Here is a 17292-nt window from a genome sequence, read left to right as displayed (position 1 = left end):
TTTTACTTTATTTTTTCTCCTTTATAATGAGACAGAAACTCCCATAAAATTAAAGAATATATCTGTCTTGTTATCCAATATATCCCAAAACTTAGATCACATAGAGTACATAATGACATGTAAGTATTTTAGGAAATAAATGTCTGCTGAAAGATAAAAGAAGATGTATTTGAATAATTAAAAGTACATGGAAATAATTATTAATTATATAATTAATGAGTATGGGTACAAAAACTGCATAGTTCCTACACAATAGAAAATAAGGAATTATAAAAATGAAAAAGAAATAAGTCAGTCAGAGGAAAAAAAATCTCATGATTCCAGTTATATGTGAAATATAAAGAACAAAGTAGGCCCTGGCTGGCTGGCTCAGAGGATAGAGCATCAGCCTGGCGTATGGACGTCCCAGGTTCATTCTGGTCAGGGCACACAAGAGAAGCGGCCATTCCTCCACCTCCTTCTGCCCTTTGTCTCCCTCTTCCCCTCTGGCAGCCAGTGGCTTGATTGGTTTGAGTGTGGCCCCTGCACTGAGGATAGCTCAGCTGGTCCAAGATGTCATCCTTATGTACTAAAAATAGCTTGGTTGTGAGCATCGGCCCAGATGGGGTTACTGGGTGGATCCCGGTTGGGGCGTATGCAGGAGTCTGTCTCACTATCTCTCCTCCTGTCACTTAAAAAAAATTAAGTTAATGAACAAACAAAATTGAAACAGACTCGTAGACACAGAAAGAGAACTGGCAGTTGCCAGAAGAGAGGGATGGGATTTGGGGGGACTGGGTGAAAGAGGTGAAGGAATTAAGAAGTACAAATTTGTAGTTACAAAATAGTCATGAAGATATCAAGTACAGCATAGGGAGTATTGTCAATAATATTGTAATAACTATGTATGATACCAGGTGGGTTTAGAAAATACCAGTGGAAACAGTGTAAAGAATATGATTGTCTAATCACTATGCTGTACACCTGAAACTCGTACAAAATAATATTGAATATAAACTGTAATTGAAAATTATAATTTTAAAAACTGAAGAATGCCTGGCCAGTTGGCTTAGTGGATAGAGCATTGGCCTGGCATGCAGACATCCTTGATTCGATCCCCAGTCAGGGCACACATGAAAAGTGACCATCTGCTTCTCTCCTCCACCCTCTCCCCCTTCTCTACCTCTTCACCTCCCACAGCTACTGGCTCAATTAATTCGAGCATGGCCCTGGGGAACAGAGGTTGGTTTACTTGATCTGAGCGTTCATCTTCATGTGCTAAAAATAGCTCCATTATGAGCATCGGCCCCAGACAGGGTTGCTGGGTAGATATTGGTCAGGACACATGTGGGAGTTTGTCTCTCTATCTCTCCTCTGCTCACTCAAAGAAAAATAAAATTTAAAAATAAAATAAAATAAAAAGTAAAGAATTAGAGAAAAAGAAAAAATAAAATGGACAAAAGAAAAATACAGGAAGGAGAAAGAAATTAGAAAAATATGTGTATAATGACAAAGAAAAAAAAAGCTTATTCTTAATTAAGTAAAAGATAGTTTATGAGATATAATTTGCATTACATCCTGGGCCAATTCTTTTGAAATCCTATAATCATAAATAAATTATAGTATTATATCTCCAGGTGTCTTTTAAGTACCAAGGCTCTTAAGAGAGTTTCTTCATAAGCTTTTATCAGGTATACACATAGGGCTGTAAATTTGCCTTCTGACTCTGCAAAAAACTTTTGTTAGTTTTTACCCTATCAAATAGGTAAAAACTAAAGGACATTTTTTAAAACATTTTATTTATTGATTTTAGCAAAAGAAGAAAAAGAGAGAGAGAAGGAGGTGTGAAGGAAGGAGAGAGAAGCATCAATTCATATCGTGTTTCCCTGAAAATAAGACAGTGTCTTATATTAATTTTTGCTCCTAAAGACATGCGAGGTCTTATTTTCAGGGGAAGTCTTATTTTTCCATGAACAAGAATTCACATTTATTGTTGAACAAAAAATCAACATTTATTAATATACTATAGTCATGTTATCACAAATACCAGCATAACCATCCAAACTCTGAATTCTACCAAGAATTTCTTGTGACTCTATTTCCATGTACAACAATCTACCCTGTTTCCCCCAAAATAAGACAGTGTCTTATATTAATTTTTGCTCATAAAGACACGCTAGGTCTTATTTTCAGGGGAGGCCTTCTATTTCTAAGCTTGAAATAAATTGCACTAGGTCTTATTTTCGGGGGATGTCTTATTTTCAGGGAAACAGGATAGTAAGTAGCTACTTCTCATATGTGCCTTAACCAGGCAAGCCCAAGGTTTTGAACTGGTGACCTCAGCATTCCAGAGCTATGCTTTATCCATGGCACTACCATAGGTCAAGCAGAACTGAAACTTTTTTAAAGTAAATTTAAAGTGTAATGAAATATAAATATGAAACCTATATGTATTAAAAGCATGAGAATATATCCCTTCAAATATCAGGAAATATAGAAACTTAAAATGTTTGGGTCAACATAGGTTTAAAGTCACTTGAGACAGAAGACACAATCCAAAACAGTCCAGAGCAAAAGTCAGAGAGGTCTCTAGATAAAGACACAAGGATACAATGTTTATTCACCTAAAAATTGTCAAATGGAAAAAGTCCTGAATCATGGTGTTCTGAAATCATCTCTTCTTACAGATTGGTTATGTTTTTAAAAACTGTTCTTAAATATTTAATTATATTAATAATTTTTTAACTAATTAAGTATTCATGGAGCAGAAGACAAGGCATAACTCTTTGCTTTCTGTTGTAATTCTTTTTCTTGAGTTATAGAGAATTGATTAATTATCCAAACATATTTCCAGAAATTTAATCCTTTATAGATGAAGAAAATATTGGTAACTGAGGTTCCAAATCAAGTTAAACACAGACAGCTTTGGTTTGAACAAGGTACTAGTATAAATCATCATCCATATAAATGTCCTCTTCAATTTAAAATTATTGTAATACTTTAACATCTCCCTCAGCTCCAACTTTCTGCAGTTTTGTCTTTAAAATTTTCACAAAACCTTCCTTATATCCAAGTAAAATCCTGTCTCCTCTAATTGAAGACTACCTCTACTTTTACTTTTTTAACTGTGGAAAATATAAAATAATTCTGTGTTCCTTACAAAAAAATATTTTCTGTACATAAATGCAACAAATCAAATCACCCCTTAGCTTTCTGTTTGCAAGATTCAATAAACTCAATACCTTTTATGTTATTTATTACCTCTTTCTCACTTATTTCCTTCTATCCAAAACCTTTCTATCTCTAAACCTTTCTTCATTTTACTTACAGCTTAGATATAAAATTAGACTAGGGAAACTAGTTCAATCTCCTAGTAGTTTCCTTTTTTTTTTTTCTTTTCTTTTTTTTTTATATATTTTGAAATAACATTACATTGGAAAATTATTCAGCTTTGCATTTTTTTATCTCCATGTCTTTTATTTCCATTGAGATGTCAATAAAATCCTTTTCCATCTTGTAAACTTGACAAGTTCTTAATAAATTTACTTTCCTTTTCACAAATGATCTATTTATACTCATCTCTTTTGAGAAACTAACGGGGCCATGGCTGGTCAGCTCAGTTGTTTAAGAGCGTGGTCCCGAAACACAAGGTTGCAGGTTCAATCCATAAAAAAATTAAGCCCTGGAAGGACAGCTCAGAGGGTTGAGCTTCTTCCCAGAGCCCCAAGGTTGCAGGCGGGATTCCCCAGTCAGGGCACATACAGGAGCAGCTCGATGTTCCTGTCTCTCTCTCTCTCTCTGCCTCTTGAAAGAAAAAAAGAAAGAGAGAGAGAGAGAGAAAGAGAGAGAGAGAGAGAGAGAAAGAAAGAGAGAGAGAGAAAAGCTACATGAAAGAGAGAAAAGCTACATGTCATCAATTTTTCTTGCCTGTTTATCAAGTGGCAGAAGGTTAGAATCATTCATTTAATCAGTATCGGAATGAGTGGTTAAGTGCAACTTATGCTGAGTCCAAAATATTACAAAACCATTTGAGTTTTTCTAATGTCTTTCACATTATCCCAGGCACAATGTGATTCTAACTAAATGTCGAGGTCAGTTAACCTTTTCCAATACATCAATAAACTTTTCAAAAAAAATTTTTTTTATACTATTCAGTTTTGTATCCTGGACACTATCTACTTTGCTCTAGGTTAGCACTTAAGCGCTTAAGTAACAGCTGATATTCATAACAATTCCAAAGACAAAATTATGTCTGAGCTAAAGCCACTCTTTGCGTTGTTAAATTTCTTACCATGCTTCTATTTTACCTGTATAAACAGAACAGCACCTTCCAGGAGTCTGAGATTTTTCTGTGTTCTCTAACATGAAGTGCCATGTAAAATCCTTCCATAAGAACAAATGAAGCTTATTACAGCTCAAGAAGATAGTGACCAAGTGACACTGAAAAAGTATGATAGTTTAGAAGGAGCTTATGAATCAAGGGACTTTGCCCCTAGAGAACTATTTGGTTTGACCAAAGCAAAAACTAATAATAAGACACCAGAGAGGAAAAGGGAAACAAGAGGGGAATGTTTTTTTTAAAAAGTGTTATGCTAATTTGTTGGAAATTTTATAAATATTGATGGTTACCCATTAGAATTACTCTCTGAAAATTGGTAAATATTAACTCAAAAAATTAACTGTAATCATCTTGATCATCTCCAAAAAAGCCAATGTACTTAATTTTTAGCATATTTTAAATTGTAGGAGAATGTAAATAATACTTCATTTTTATACAATAATATTTTGAGTAATTTTGGATGTAAACAAAGATCTAGTTATACAGAAGTGTACTCAAGTGAATAGAATTTAAAATAGAATGAAACAACTAAAACTTATAACAGTTGATGTTGAATTAGTTATAATACATCTGTACGGCCAAACCTCTGAAGCCACTAAAAATGAAGTTAAAACTCTATATAGTCCTTACATCAGACTAAGAAGTTTTTGCTCAGCAAGAGAAACTGATAACAAAATAAACAGAAAGCCAACTAAATGGGAAATGATATTTTCAAACAACAGCTTAGATAAGGGCCTAATATCCAAAATATACAAAGAACTCATAAAACTCAACAACAAACAAACAAACAATCCAATAAAAAAATGGGAAGAGGATATGAACAGACACTTCTCCCAGGAAGAAATACAAATGGCCAACAGATATATGAAAAGATGCTCATCTTCTTTAGCTATTAGAGAAATGCAAATCAAAACTGCAATGAGATACCACCTCACACCTGTTCGACTAGCTATTATTAGCAAGACAGGTAATAGCAAATGTTGGAGAGGCTGTGGAGAAAAAGGAACCCTCATACACTGTTGGTGGGAATGTAAAGTAGTACAACCATTATGGAAGAAAGTATGGTGGTTCCTCAAAAAACTGAAAATAGAACTACCTTATGACCCAGCAATCCCTCTACTGGGTATATACCCCCAAAATTCAGAAACATTGATACGTAAAGACACATGCAGCCCCATGTTTATTGCAGCATTGTTCACAGTGGCCAGGACATGGAAACAACCAAAAAGCCCATCAATAGATGACTGGATAAAGAAGATGTGGCACATATACACTATGGAATACTACTCAGCCATAAGAAATGATGACATCGGAACATTTACAGCAAAATGGTGGGATCTTGATAACATGATACGAAGCGAAATAAGTAAATCAGAAAAAACCAGGAACTGCATTATTCCATACGTAGGTGGGACATAAAAGTGAAACTAAGAGACATTGATAAGAGTGTGGTGGTTACGGGGGGGGGGGGGGGGGGGATGGGAGAGGGAAAGGGGGAGGGGGAGGGGCACAAAAAAAACAAGATAGAAGGTGACAGAGGACAATCTGACTTTGGGTGATGGGTATGCAACATAATTGAACGACAAGATAACCTGGACTTGTTATCTTTGAATATATGTATCCTGATTTATTGATGTCACCCCATTAAAAAAATAAAATTATTATTAAAAAAAACAACTCTATATAGTCCAAAACACACTGTTGAATGAAATTCTGGGTAGCAAAATAGCATGTTTAGTATGTTATTGTGCATATAAATAGATATCTACATTTGAACAAACGGACAATAAACTTTTTTGCTAAGTACTTCAGAACAATGGGATTGCTAGGTGAGAAAACAAAGACTTTGACTTTCAGTTTTTTGTACTTGTATCAGTCCAGGTCCTGCTAGGGGGAAACAAATGACACACTTAAATTAAGTAACTGAAAAAGAGCTTAATAAAAGCACAAAGTCAGCTGAGGAGTGGTTGAGTGGAACTGAAGGGGGAAATAGAAGCTATTCTTTTATCTCTGCATTCACTCTTGTCTTTTATACAGGGGACAGACAGGGCAGAGAAGATAATACCAGGATAGAAGAAATTTATCATCATAGAATAATTAGCTATTAAATTATCGCAGAGTTATCTAAAGCCAAAATGTTAGCCTCCACCAGGGTATGTCATATGGATTATGTAAGAGAAAGGGGGAAGACATGATATTTAATATAAAACATAGCCATCAAAGTCCTCCTTTGAATAGCTGGACATGAGACTTATTTTGATAATAGAATTTTCCTCATTCATCTTCTCTTCTATCAGTACTCAGGCCAGATAGGGTACTCTACCTGGTGGGGTGAACAAAATTTTATTCCTGTTGATTGTTAGCCTTGAGATAATCCCTTGTTTAATGGGATGCTACTACTTTTCATTGACAAGAACTATAGGGCAAAGGAGTACTGAGAAGCACTCCAATAAAAACCCTGAGTTCTAGACTTGTCTCCATTGCAAAATAAGAACCAAATTTTTTCCTGGTAATTGAGATTTGTCAACACAACAATGAATACTGTTCTTTGACCCAAATAAGAGAATCCCCTGTCCTGGTCTTTATCGAAGATCCTAAATTGGTCCCTTTCCAGTATGCCTTTCACAATGATGTGAAGATTTCAAGGAACCAAAGAGACATGTCCACCTGAAACTTATGCCCATCCTTTTAGATCAGGTTTTGGTCCCCAAAACCCAGGAATTTTTTTTCAAATTTCTTTGAGAACTTCTCCAAGTCCACAAACCTGGCTCTCCAAAATTTGTTATAGTTAAATATATATAACTGTAATTTATATTTATTAACATAGAAGAACATACTGCACTTAAGATTTGTTATCTTGATTTATAACTTTCAAAATTTCAACATAGCTAATGGACTCCCATTTTTGCCTCAGTTCCCACAAATGTCAGTCAGGTCTTTTTCTCTCTGCTCATTCAGTATTGTAAAGAGCTCAAAGTGGTCAAAGACTCGGCTCAGGTGTATTCCCTTTGGAAACATTCTTCTCTGAAGCACGAGAACTTCCGAACATACTAAACCAAAATTCACAAGAACAATAGGAAACATAAATTTTGTCATTAAATTATTTTGTCTTATTGTTAGAGTGACTTTTTCTACCTTATATTTATCTATTCCAGCTTTAAGATAAATTTCATCTGTGTGTGTATGTGTGTGTATATATGTGTGTGTGTGTGTGTGTGTGTGTGCCACTGGTTTATGATATATAGTGCATAAAATTGACAGCATCCTAAACTTCCAAGGTATTCACCTCTCCCTTGGTACAAAAGCTGAGCATCCTGTCATTCTACTACTCTATCAAGCCACTTGCTTCTGGGTGTTGGAGTACAAGTAAGTCCAGTAAACGTCATGGGGTAAATTCATGGTCACACTTCACTTTCCATAAAAATATGTCTAGATGCAATATTGTAAGTGACATCATAGCAACAGATAAGGCAGTAAATGTGTTTTATGAATCAATAAATTGTAGTGCTGGCAGCAGCACTGTGGGTGGGAAAGACAAAGCAGTACCTTAAATAAATAAATAATAAATAATTTATATATGTAAACATATTATAATATATATGACATATATGTTATAAACATATACTTATAGTATTTTAATATATGTATAGTAATATATTTTTATATTTATATATAATTTGTATGGTATATATTTATAGTAAGTATATATTTATATCTAAATAAGTATTTGTAAGGTATATTTATAGATATAATATTTATACCTATAGACTGAGATTAGAGAGAAACAAATATATAGAGAGAGACGAATATCCTTATAAAAATAAGTATCTTTCCTCTTCATAAAAGAAGGGTTTGACTCTATTTAATCTGCACAAGGTAGACAACTAATCCTTTCAGAGTAGGGTGAGTATGGTACTTTAAAGGGTGCTGTCCATTTACTTTGGTGTAAAGTTTAGGCACTCGGAAGTGATGATAGGCAGACCAGCCGTAGTGAGGGGAAATAAGTGTTATTGATTTTATGCAGAAACATCAACTATGTTGCTACGGCCACTTTTAGTTCCAGTTAAGCAGTTTTAGAACAGGGGAAAGAGGCTGACTGACATACACAGATGCAGGTAGTCATTAATAACCTCTACTAGGCTTTTCTGTGGGCATAAATACTGCTGTTCTCTGTGCTTTTTCTAAAAGTTCAGCTACATACCTCTCCCCAGAATGCTGATATTTTATGAGCTTATTCTTTCTTAGGCTCTGAACAACTAAACAAACCATAGGTCTTCCCACAAATTAGTAAGATTTGTGCCACAAGCCTTCTTTCCTTCCAAAGAAAGTGTATACCTAAAGGTATTCCCTGAGGTTCTTTCCATTAGAAGGGTTTTCCTTCACCACTATCCTTAAAGGCAATCTGTGAGTAGGGTTTAATGGAATGGCCATTTGCTTAAAACTAATACCAACATAACATGCATAACTATTCATAAGCCAGAATGTGTTTTCTCTTCCATTTGGATGCAAGGGGGTATCTATTTGTGGAAAAGTTCCACAGGAGTTAAGATAACAGATCCTGGATTCAAACTGTAAGACTCTGAGTCCAAGCCTATTGCTTAATAGACTTTGAAGACATTTTATTTTTTTTATTCATTTTTAGAGAGGAGAGAGAGAGAGACAGAGAGGAGAGAGAGACGGAGAGAGAGAAGGGGGGAGGAGCTGGAAGCATCAACTTCCATATGTGCCTTGACCAGGCAAGCCCAGGGTTTAGAACTGGTGACCTCAGCATTTCCAGGTCGACGCTTTATCCACTGCGCCACCACAGGTCAGGCTGAAGACATTTTAAATTGAATCTATTGAGGTAACAGTGGTTAATACAATTATGTAGGTTATGGGTATGAAAATGAGATTGGGAGTCTTCCTTCCTCTTGAATTTTTTGGAATAGTCTGTCCAAAATCAGAAAAAATTAAAATATTATTTGCTTAATTACATGGCACTCTCTTGGATCATGTAAGTTACAAAAGACATATGATTTGATCTTTAACACTGGTGTAGAGTGTCAAAAAATAACATCATTTCTAATTTAATGATGAGATAGATACCATAATTAATAGATACCAGATCTCTAAGCATATAACATGACCTAGGTCTTGAGTGTTTCTCTGAAATTGCATACTCTTTTCTCTGCAAACAACATCAGGGAGAATCTATCTGTTGGGTAGATAAAATATATTATGCTCACTTTGTTAAGGATGGTGCTGTCCACACCTGTCAGGATGTGAAAGCCCATCACCCAGGTGGTGATATTGGTTGCCCTTCTTGCTTGGGATGGGCGCGATTATATTAATGTGTGTTAGGGCAGGCTGTGGGCTGGCAGGATCCTTGTAGCCTGGGGCTTGATTTTAGGACTAAGCCTTTCCCACCCTTTTTGATGTGGAATGGTACACTCTCATGAGGAATCCCATTATGCCTCAGATAAGTGACTTTGTATCAGAGACTTCCTTGTTTGTATATTGGATTAAAGGTTTTGATTTCTACACTATAAAGTAGGGCTGACTGGGGGCTTGCTCTCTCTTGGTTCCTGAGATTAGCATTAGAGAGGAGAGCAGAGAAAGGCCATGTGGAGAGAGAAGAGAAGCAGCCAAGATGGCAGAGTACTGAAGGAGAAGCCAGTTTGTGCAGAGTTTGTGCAGAGAGAAGGTGATGGGGGACAGAGGTGAATAAGTCTGGTGAGCTTGAAACCTTTGATTCTAGGAAAATCGGATAAGTCAGTAGCTTTGTGAGCACTGAATGAGTGTGTGTTTTTACTTGTCTGCCGGGTGCAAGCTAGGATTAAAAATAATGGCCCACCAGTTCTTGGCTCTGTTGTTTCATTATCATCTGTCCGAATCCAATGGGAACCTCCATGTGAATGGCCACGATCGTGGCTCCTGGCCATACACTATTGTTCCATGTCATTAAAGCCAATTCATTTATGAAATCTTATAATTCACAAGACAACTACATGAGCTCTTCATTGCCACTTTCATCTCTTGTTCCTGATGATTGGATTCAGAAAAGGAGTGATAAATGCATCAAAATTAGGAAGATATTTATCCAGGTGTGATGTGGGAGAAGGCCACATGTAGAAAAACATTAGTGGCCCAAGAACAAAACCAACAGAGTGATATGAGCTGACAAAGTGGAAAGGGCCTTGGATGAACCACCTGAAGAGTGTTTCCAAACAGTGAAAAGAATAAAAATGTAGAAAATGACTGGCAAGAAAAAAGATCCCACAAAAATAAGCCCACTATTATGACCCAGCTATCCCACTTTTAGGAATATACCCTAAGAACACCATAGAACTGTTCCAAAAGGAGAAATGCACCCCCATGTTTGTGGCAGCATTGTTCACAATAGCGAAGATCTGGAAACAGCCCAAGTGTCCATCAATGGACAAGTGGATTAAAAAGCTTTGGTACATATATACTATAAAATACTACTCAGCCATAAGAAATGATGACATCAGATCATTTACAATAACATAGATGGACCTTGATAACATTATACTGAATGAAATAAGTAAATCAGAAAGAAACTAAGAACTATATGAATCCATACATAGATGGGACATAAAAATGAGACTCAGAGACATGGGCAAGAATGTGATGGTAATGGGGGATGGGGTGTCGGGGGTGGGGAGGGGGTGAAGAAGGAGAGAGAAGGGGTGGAGGGGGAGGGGAGGGGCACAAAGAAAACCAGATAGAAGGTGACAGAAGACAATTTGATTTTGGGTGAGGGGTATGCAACATAATCAAATGTCAACATAATCTGGAAATGTTTTCTCTGAACATATGTACCCTGATTTATCAATGTCACTGCATTAAAATTAATAAAAATAAGATAAAAAAATAAGCCCACTATTGACAGTAACCATGAACTCCAGTTCTTGGATATTTGTGCAGGTAAGTCTGAAGAGCCAGGGAAGGTCACAGTAAAAACTGTCCAGTACTTTAAGGTCACGAAGTGGCAAATCTACCACAAAAACTAATTGAAACAATGAATGGATTAATCCAACAGTCCCTAGGAAGTAACTAAAAGGTATAGACACATTCTTAGATTTATAATAGTTAGGAGGTAGTGGAAAAGCTTAAATATGGCCACATGTTTGTCAAAGGCCATAGCTATGAGCAGTACTATCTCAGTGCACCCAAAAACATGAGTAAAGAAGATCCGAGTAATATATCCACAAAAATAAATGACTTAGTGCATCCTGAAAATACCAGAAGTCATTTTAGAGGCAATGATTGAGCAAATAAGTATATCAATGACTAAGAGGTTAGCCAGGAGGAAATACATGAGGTAGTGCAGATGAGCATCCAAGGTTACAGTGAACACAATGACAAGGTTTCTCATCATGTTTCCCAAGTAGAACAAAAAGGAGAAGACAAAAAGAAGCAGCTAAATATCCCATGAATGGATGAGTCCCAGAAGCACAATCTCTGATAATGTGGAGTGATTCATTCCATCCATTGTCTCAAACACCAGGATCATTTTTCATGTTATTTAAAAGGAATAAAATTAAATAAAGAAGGTGCATTGGGAAGTATTAGTGTTCAAGAGAAAAAAGCCTTCAGTCCATTGAAACAATCATAATATTACCATTGCACACAGCCAAATAATCTTCATTACATGTGTTGGTCAAATAAGTTTGTAAATGTGATATATATGTTTGTTTGCTCGCTTATAGTTTGCATTGGGTGTGGGGGACAGGCTGTAAGCAGGCAGGGTCGTTATAGTCTAAGGCTTAGTTTTAAGACTAAGCTTTTCCCCACACCCTTGACTGTTGCATGATGTGGGTGGTGCACTCTCATGAGGAATCCCATTATGCCTCAGATAAGTGGCTTGGTATCAGAGACTTCCTTGTTTGTATATTGGATTAAAGGTTTTGATTACTACACTATAAAATGGGCCAGAGGAGCCCATGCTGGAAGAGGACAAAGAAAGGCCACATGGAGAAGAGAGGCAGCAAAGATGGCTGAGTGCTGAAAGAGAGGACAGTTTGTGCAATTTTTGCAGAGAGAAGGAGATGGGTAACAGAGGTGAATAAAGCTGGTGAGGTAGAAACCTTTGATTCTAGGAAACTTGAATGAGTCAGTGGCTTTGAGAGCCCTGAATGGAAAAAGAAGTGTTTTCCCACTGTGCATTTCTTGCCTGCCGAGTGCAAGCTAGGATTAAAGCTAATGGCCCACCAGTTCTTGGCTCCCTTGTTTCATTACCATCTGTCTGAATCAAATGCAAACCTGCACGGGCCAGGTGGCTGTGATGGTGGCCGTGGCTACTGGCTTTACAACATGCAAACTGGACTTCCACTTAGAGTCAAAATTAATACTACTAATTTAATTTTCTCTTTGGGCCTACTTTTCTTCTTCTTTCTTCTAGTATTACATGAATATTTTTATATCTTCCTGCCCAGTGTGTTCTACTTCAATAATATAAAAGTGTATCTTTAAATACTTTTGACCATAATTTCTTATAATATTATTTCAGCCATTGATATGACCACCTAACAATTTTTTATGCACAGCGTGTAGCTTCCAAAGTCTCTCTTTGATATTCATATTGTTCAGTTAGACTTTAAAAGTTTTCTTTCTTGCCTGACCAGGCAGTGGTGAAGTGGATAGAGCGTCGGACTGTGATGCTGAGGACCCAGGTTCGAGACCCCGAGGTCGCCAGCTTGAGAGCAGGCTCATCTGGTTTGAGCAAAAGCTCACCAGCTTGGACCCAAGGTCACTGGCTCGAGTAAGGGATTACTTGGTCTGCTGAAGGCCCGTGGTCAAGGCACATATGAGAAAGCAATCTATGAACAACTAAGGTGTTGCAATGCGCAATGAGAAACTAATGATTGATGCTCCTCATCTCTCCGTTCCTGTCTGTCTGTCCTGTCTATTCCTTTCTCTGAAAAAAAAAAGGAAAAAAAAGGTTTTTTTCTTGCCTGACCAGGCGGTGGCACAGTGGATAGAGCATCAGACTGGGATGCGGAGGACCCAGGTTCGAAACCCTGAGGTTGCCAGCTTGAGCATGGGCTCATCTGGCTTGAGCAAAAAAGCTCACCAGCTTGGACCCAAGGTCACTGGCTTCAGTAAAGGGTTACTTGGTCTGCTGAAGGCCCGCAGTCAAGACACATATGAGAAAACAATCAACGAACAACTAAGGTGTCACAAAAAAACTGATGATTGATGCTTTTCATCGCTCTTCGTTCCTGTCTGTCTGTCCCTATCTATCCCTCTCTCCGACTCTCTCTGTCCCTGTAAAAAAAAAATCAGAGAATTAAAAAAAAAAAGTTTTCTTTCTTTCAACTTTCAAAAGTTCTCTCATTCTATTCTCCAAATCACAACATATTACTCAGCCATAATAAATGATGACATAGTATCATTTACGACAACATGGATGGGTCTTGATAACATTATACTGAGTGAAGTAAGTAAATCAGAAAACACTAAGAACTATATGATTCCATACATAAGTGGGACACAAAATTGGAACTCATGGACATAGATAAGAGTGCAGTGGTTACCAGGGGGAGGAGAAGGGAACAGAAAGAGGGAGTGGGAGATGGAGAGGGGCATAAAGAGAAAGAAATATAGCCCTGGCAGGCTGGCTCATTGGTAGAGCATTGGCCCAGTGTGTGGAAATCTCGGATTTGATTCCCAGCCACAGCACATAGGAGAAGCACCCATATGCTTCTCCACCCTTCTCTCTCTCCTTTTTCTCTATCTCTCCCTTTCCCTCCCACAACCAAGGCTTCATTGGAGCAAAGTTGGCCCGGGTGCTGAGGATGGCTCCATGGCCTTCACCTCAGGCGCTAGAATGACTCTGGTTACAAAAGTGCAACAGCCCAGATGGGCAGAGCATCTATCCCTAGTGGGTTTGCTAGATATGTCCTGGTCAGGCACATGTGGGAGTCTCTCTGCCTCCCCACTTCTCACTTCAGAAAAATACAAAGAGAGAGAGAGGGAGAGAGAGAAACAAGTATAAGGTGATGGAGGATGATTTAACTTTGGGTGATGGGTATACAATGTAATTGACTGTCCAAATGATGTGGAGATGTTTTCTCTAAATTTATGTACTCTAGTTGACCAATATCACCCTGTTAAATTTAATTGTCTAAATAAAAATAAATAAATTTTTAAAAATCCAATTCTCAGTGTCCAGCTCAAATGTCTTCTCATTTGTGAAAATTTCCAAATCTGTTTCTATATTCCCTCTGCACTGTTAGCATTTATTTTACTCTGCTTCTCATAACTATATGAATCTCCATGTTTCCAATTAAAATGTAGCTTCTTGTGTACAGGAATCATGTCTGGTTCATATGTGTAGCCCCCATCTCAATCACAGTCACAAATAGTGACTAACACAGTCATTTAATGAGTGCTTCACACTTATAAAATGAAGAAAGAAATTAATGAACTGAAGAATGATGCTGGAGTCACGAAAGTAAATTATAATTCAGTAAGATTCATATTAACAGTGTGTTTTGTGTTATCAATCAGAAGTTATCATGGGATCCCAAGCCTCATTTCTGCTGTTAACTACACAAAGTAATATTTGCACAAGAAATTTCTGACATCAAAAGAAATAAGGAGTCTCAATTATTAATTTAAAATAGTCAATAAAGGGCCTTTGATATGTTAAAAATGGAAAACTAGCATTTTATTTGATAAATGATACTTTCTAAAAATATCTCAATTTCTTACATAAAATATGCGATTAGCTGAGACAAATAATCTTTTCTAGGGTGTACACACACACACACACACACACACACACACACACACTGGATCACCAAAGATAAGAACTCGACCACATAAAAGTTATCTCTTTTCTTTTTCAAAATTCATTTGGAAGGGGAAAAAAGTGACAGAAGTTTTAAAAAAAACTGGCTGAAAAGAGCCAGTGACTGTGTCTGCAATTGAGGGAGGATGATGATTGAGGTATAGATATAAAGTTCAGAAAAAGAACTAAAGGCCATTAGACGAATCTCAGTATGAGAAGATAAAGACAAAAATCACAATTTTTAGAGATAAAAAACTACCAGAGAAAATCCTTCAGAGGCCCACTGTTCAATGGGAGGGGTGTTCCTGATTTAGTACAACACCCATGTTTTATCAGTGAAATAAATTAATACAGAAAGAGACATAGGAAGTGACCTGCTCATTATCACAAAGGTAATTGGTGGGAGTTCATACTAGAATCAAGAACCCTCGAATCCCATTGAAAGTTCTTTTTATTAAAAACCTTTCATTTTAGGCCCTGGCCAGTTGGCTCAGTGGTAGACCGTCTTCCTGGCATGCAGGAGTCCCGGGTTCGATTCCTGGCCAGGGCACACATGAGAAGCACCCATCTGCTTCTCCACCCCTCCCCCTCTCCTTCCTCTCTGTCTCTCTCTTCCCCTCCCACAGCCAAGGCTCCATTGGAGCAAAGTTGGCCCGGGCGCTGGGATGGCTCTATGGCCTCTGCCTTGGCCACTAGAATGGCCCTGGTTGCAACAGAGCAATGCCCCGGATGAGCGGAGCATCACCCCCTGGTGGGCATGCCAGGTGAATCCCAGTTGGGTGCATGCGGGAGTCTGTCTGACTGCCTCCCCATTTCCAGTTTCGGAAAAATACAAAAAAAACCTTTAATTTTAGTTTCCTATTTCTGCTGTAACAGATTATCAGCAACAATGGCTATTATCTCACAGTTCTAGAAATGAAAAAGCCAAAATGGGTCATCCAAGCTAAAATCAAGGTATTGGCAGGGCTGCGTTCCTTATGGATGGTCTAGGAGAAGATCCATTTTCTTGCCTTTTCCAAGGCTGTCTGCATTCTTTGGCTCATGAGCCCTTCCTCCTTCTTCAACGTACATCACGCTATCTTCTCTTTCCACTAAAGAACATCACTCCAATAACCTCTCGATTCTGACCCTCCTGCCCTCCTCATATAAAAACCCTTGTGATTACACTGGGCTAACCCAGATAATTCAGAATAATTTTCTCATATCAAATGTCTTGTTTTTTAATTGAATTTATTGGGTGACCCTGGATAACAAAATTGTACAGATTTCAGGTGCCCAATTCTACAAAATATCTCTGTACACTGTATTCTGTGTTCACCTCCCCTCTTCAAGTCTTTATTAAGCACCATTTATACCCTTCCCACTCAGCAATCGAAATTTTTAATCACATCTGTGGTCGGCGGGAAGATGGCGATGGAGTAGGCAGACGTGCCAACTTCCACCTCCCAGAACCAAAGTGGATTACAAACTAATTTTAAGGACCATCATCTGGAAAAACCAACTTTGGACTAAACTAAGAGGACTCTTCAACCAAGGAACACTGAAGAAGCCACACTAAGACTGGTAGGAAAAGTGAAAACGTGGAGAGGGCTTCCCAGCTCCCAGGAGTGAATGGCAACCCAGAGAGACTCGCATGGAGGGAAGTGAGTTTAACAGAGAGGGGAGGGTCCTGAGCCCCAGCAACAAAGCCCCAGCCTGCAGCCCCAGAGCCTAGAAGAGGTGTACAGACAGTATTTCACTGCAAAACAAGTCAGGATACTGTTTGTGAGAAAGAGACAGATTTTTCAGACCCAAAATTTTCTTAAAGGGACCATGCAGAAAACCTCTCTCACAATTAGCCACCCGGGGATACAGGGAATAGCAGAGAGGAGAGGACCACAGCAGTGGGAAGAGAGTGAAATCTAGGAGGCACAGGGAGAAACACTTTGAGGGGAAGCCACCCTAACCTCTGAGCTGAGTCACTCCCCAAATCTGAAGTGAATATTTCCCTTGGAAACAGCAATACCAGCAAAGGGAAGCAGGGCACCAGCCAAACTATCTCTCCCTCGTCACTCAGAGCAGAGTCGCTTAGAAGGAGGGAGCTTTCAAGACTACAGTATGGAGTGTTAGGGTCTGAGCTGCAGCGCCCCCACCCACATGGCTGAGGGCTCACTGGAGGGCAGGTGGCGGTGGGATG

At 38.1% G+C, this 17292-nt stretch overlaps 1 pseudogene; it reads right to left on the bottom strand.

Annotated features, from left to right (window-relative positions):
* Window positions 1–10273: 10273 nt before the first annotated feature.
* LOC136376466 (olfactory receptor 4F15-like) lies at window positions 10274–11813 on the bottom strand (annotated as a pseudogene).
* Window positions 11814–17292: the final 5479 nt, after the last annotated feature.

This window comes from Saccopteryx leptura, chromosome 6, assembly GCF_036850995.1.
Source record: "Saccopteryx leptura isolate mSacLep1 chromosome 6, mSacLep1_pri_phased_curated, whole genome shotgun sequence".
NCBI lineage: Eukaryota > Metazoa > Chordata > Mammalia > Chiroptera > Emballonuridae > Saccopteryx > Saccopteryx leptura.
This window is presented reverse-complemented; position numbering and strand designations above follow the sequence as displayed.